Source organism: Panulirus ornatus, chromosome 42 (genome assembly GCF_036320965.1).
Source record: "Panulirus ornatus isolate Po-2019 chromosome 42, ASM3632096v1, whole genome shotgun sequence".
In the NCBI taxonomy this organism is placed as follows: Eukaryota; Metazoa; Arthropoda; class Malacostraca; order Decapoda; family Palinuridae; genus Panulirus; species Panulirus ornatus.
The window spans coordinates 477,537-482,577 of record NC_092265.1 but is presented as its reverse complement, the minus strand read 5'-3'; positions in this window follow the sequence as shown (position 1 = coordinate 482,577).

The window sequence follows — 5,041 nt, the reverse complement described above, 5'->3', positions numbered from 1 at the left end:
GACTGGTGACTGTTGCCGGTGTCCTGGACGAATGAGGGCTGGACCGCGTACCGTCAAACAACGTCGTTTCGTTGTTGCATCTCCAGTCCGGGAGGAGGAGCTAACCTGGTCTTGACCAATACTGGCTGGATACATTACACGTCTCACTTAAACTGACAAGATTAGATACTGCCGTCTTTCTAAAATGGATTATTTACACTTGAATATATAACGGATGAATTCTTGATACTATAAACAATACTCAGTGAACGAGAAAAGAGTAATTGTATCATATTAGGCCAGCAGTGAGGAAAAGGCAGCCATTACCACATAATACGATCAAGAGAGACAACTTTCTCATAATAACATGTTTATTTGTATCAAAACTTCTTCTGAGGAAGTTTAAGATGTTATGCATTACCTGAAGAACAAGGTTCCTTACTTGACCCACCAGTAACTCACACACACACACACACACACCTCGTCCTCTCATGCTATCCCACTCCACTTGTTATGCCACCTCCAACCCAGCTTGTCATGCCGTCCCCAACCCCATCTATCATGCTACTGTGGCAGACAGCTAGCACTCTCGTGCCTGCTCCGCTAGACCTCCTGCTGCCGGTAGGGGACCTCCCCGAAGACCCGGCCAACTATAATGGTCTCGTCCTCCGCCCTGGGTGGTGCTGCCTACATACTGTCAGCCGCTCCATAGCCAGTAAACCCATTGGGTTTTGTATATATATATATATATATATATATATTACTATTCATTTATATGTGATTCTAAGAAAACTACGCATAACGACTTCGTCACTTGGTCAGGTGTGCCAGTATGGGTCGCCCATACAACTTCTCGCAGTAGAGCTGGGTCCCCAGCAGATCTGCTTAGTACGTGGCAGTAACCAGTAGACACATCCCCCAGTAGGGAGGGAATCTGGTGGTGTGAATGCCTCTTTCCGGCAGCGACTGTCGCAGGTGAGGTTGGATGGCAGTGGACGCGCGCGCGCGCGTGTGTGTGTGTGTGTGTGTGTGTGTGTGTGTGTGTGTGTGAGTACTGGGGTAGGGGTAATGAGGGTGGTGGAAAGGGAACGACACACTAATGACAGCCGAGAGTAGATTATGGAGCGGCTGATTGGCAGCCACCTCCTCGACTGACTATCACCAGGAACACCAGAAGCAGCCCAGGATTCTCATTCTGTTCCCCACGACCAGTGGACTTGTACCTCCCCGGAGTGTGGGGTGAGCACGGTTGGGGAGGGTGTGGGGTGTGCATGGCTGGGGAGGGTGTGGGGTGTGCATGGCTGGGGAGGGTGTGGGGTGTGCATGGCTGGGGAGGGAAATGAGGTGTAGCACGACGATGCTTGTCTTTACCATGATTGGAATGTCATTAATTTGCCATTTTCGTGATCTTTGTTAGGAACTACCGGTATCATAGTCTCTCTCTCTCTCTCTCTCTCTCTCTCTCTCCACATACGCACACCTGCACAATAGTACTCTGCCCCACTGTCCGTTAGATGTTGCCAGATACGCAGCTATCTTCCCCTCCACCACAACCAGCCTGACGCCAGGTGTACCTTACCACACACAGCCAAGTATACCTTCCTACACACAGCCAGGTGTACCCTACTACACACAGCCAGGTGTACCTTACTACACACAACCAGGTGTACCATCGTACACTTACTAGTTTTAGTGTTGAAAGAGACTGTATGAAACTCTTATACATGAATGATATGAACTACCGTTTCATCATCATGAAAAGTAAAGTTGTCTTTGTGTACAGTTCTTTCTACACTGTGTGTGTGTGTGTGTGTGTGTGTGTGTCTGTGTGTGTGTGTGTGTGTGTGTGCGTGTAGTAACAAGAAATATTCATATCAGTATCTATGTTTAAACAACTCTCACCAACCCTGGCAGTCAGTATACGTATTCCTTGTGTGGCTTCCCACAGAAAGTCCCAGAAGTACATCTCTTCACAGCAGCTTATCTGTGTAGCAATTTCCCAACGAGGCAAATATCCGTATAGCTAGTAAGCTCTTTACAAGGTAAACTCTCTACGTACCAACTGCAGAGCAGTCGACATTAGAGGCTTCCCTAAATATAGCAAGTTCCAATCATAGTACGCTGCAGGCCCTCTGTCTCCAGTATAGCACATTCTAATCACTGTATCGTAAGCTGTCAGCATAGCATCTGACACACCTGGCATAAGATTCCTGCTCTCTGTACAACATTTTCTCAAACTGCAACTTTCTTGACGATTTCAATAAACAGTAGAAAGTCTCCTATAGTGAAAATCTCCAGTAGTAAGTTCCACGGAGAGCAGCATCTCTGACTACACGTTTACTGGCCAGCAAAAATGATCAGCCCTACACTTGTGTGGGTCATCACTGGACCTACACTTGTGTGGGTCATCACTGGACCTACACTTGTGTGGGTCATCACTGGACCTACACTTGTGTGGGTCATCACTGGACCTACACTTGTGTGGGTCATCACTGGACCTACACTTGTGTGGGTCATCACTGGACCTACACTTGTGTGGGTCATCACTGGACCTACACTTGTGTGGGTCATCACTGGACCTACACTTGTGTGGGTCATCACTGGACCTACACTTGTGTGGGTCATCACTGGACCTACACTTGTGTGGGTCATCACTGGACCTACACATGTGTGGGTCATCACTGGACCTACACATGTGTGGGTCATCACTGGACCTACACATGTGTGGGTCATCACTGGACCTACACATGTGTGGGTCATTACTGGACCTACACATGTGTGGGTCATCACTGGACCTACACATGTGTGGGTCATCACTGGACCTACACATGTGTGGGTCATCACTGGACCTACACATGTGTGGGTCATCACTGGACCTACACATGTGTGGGTCATCACTGGACCTACACATGTGTGGGTCATCAGGGAGCTTATAATACCGGACTGATAATAATTCCGGTTGTTGAAGTTATCCTCATGTGGTTGGGTTCTTAGTAAGATATATTTCCATAGCCTAGTGGTGGTCAGTATGATATATTTCCCGAGCCTAGAGGTGGTCAGTATGATATATTTCCATAGCCTAGTGGTGTAGTATGATATATTTCCCGAGCCTAGTGGTGGTCAGTATGATATATTTCCATAGCCTAGTGGTGGTGAGTTTGATATATTTCCCGAGCCTAGTGGTGGTCAGTATGATATATTTCCCGAGCCTAGTCGTGGTCAGTATGATATATTTCCATAGCCTAGTGGTGGTCAGTATGATATATTTCCCGAGCCTAGTGGTGGTCAGTATGATATATTTCCATAGCCTAGTGGTGGTCAGTATGATATATTTCCCGAGCCTAGTCGTGGTCAGTATGATATATTTCCATAGCCTAGTGGTGGTCAGTATGATATATTTCCCGAGCCTAGAGGTGGTCAGTATGATATACTGGAGGTCAGAACTGTTCAGAGTCTGGTCTTACAGGGATAAATATGGCACCTCAGTTACTGGCTTAAGATACCGGTAATATTGCCAAGGTTATTGTTATCTTCCTGTGCTTCTGAGAGTACCTTTCCAGGCATCATGTATTCATATTTTTTATTTCTTTTCCAAAATACAAAGCTTTACATTTGTCTACTTTGAAATTAATTTGCTATATTTCTGACTGAGCTGACAATTTCTCTCTCTCTCTCTCTCTCTCTCTCTCTCTCTCTCTCTCTCTCTCTCTCTCTCTCTCTCTCTCTCTCTCTCTCTCTCTGACGTCATCCCACCTCCTACTTCCGAGTCGTCGGCAAATTTAGATTTTGATCGTGAGACCTAATTCTAGATCATTGATATACGTCACAAGCAGAACTAGACCAAGTGATCCTTGCGGTACAGCACTAGTTACAACATATGGTGGTCAGTGATCATAGATACTGACTGGTACATACTAGTACGTACGTACGGGACATTGATGTTTCGTGAATACAGAACCAGTACTCCAGTCACTGGGACTGGACCAGTGCTCCAGTCACTATATAGTCGAGATAATTCACTTAACTTTCGCTAGAATCAGCGCAAAATCAGCTCGTAAAGAGCTATTGTGGTGCCGTTAACATCTAAACATTACACATGTGTTACTCCCACACGACAGCAGCAGCAGCAGCAGCAGAGCGTGGGCAGGCGGGAGCACCCATGACTACTACAACCTCATGCCAACCTACCATGATCAACATGTCGTGTTGGGACGAGTCGATATAAAACGAGAATGTCGTGCATGGTGGAGATGTGAAGGTAGAGCAGTGTAAGTGAGTAGCTTCCATGACACCGTCGACTTGGCGGAGAAGCTTTGTTCTCGCGGGGTCAACAACATCCTGGGTTTGAATCCAAGCGGCCGAGTGCCCGCCCGCCCGCCCGCCTGTTGCACCCCCGCCCCCGCCAACTACGTTTACGATTCTCATGCTCAAATTTTTCTGTTATTTCAGTATCTTCCATATTCCCTAGTTAACAGGTGTGAAAAGAAGAGTAGTGTTCGACGGGGTAAGGTAGGTGAGGAGCGTAAATGTGTGGCGTAAAAGCACCACAAGCTGCCCCTTCCCCCCCTTCCCTCCAGCCCTCCGCCATCTGACTGTTGCCAACACTCCCACCTACACCGTCCGGATACGCGCGTATTGTGCATCACATCATAACGTGTGCCGTAGTGTACAGCCGCTCGCTACTGTACCCTCGTCCAGTACTGTACACTAACGTCGTGTTATACGTGGTCATGAAAATGAGGTCATCTGAGTCAATAAGAAACGTAGATCACATTACAGACTTCGTGAACACCAATCTGTTCAATCGTCACTGTACAGTAAGTGAACATTGATCTGTTCAACCATTACAGCACTGCATAATGATATGTTCAAGTTTCCCTCAGCATGAAGACTGATGATCCACAAGTACTACGCTACTGATGGTGTGCTCTCCTCAGCCTGATCAGGGAAGCATCCACACACCAGCTAACAACAGAACAGTATCCACACACCAGCTAACAACAGAACAGTATCCACACACCAGCTAACAACAGAACAGTGGCGTAGTATATCAGGAAGGTTG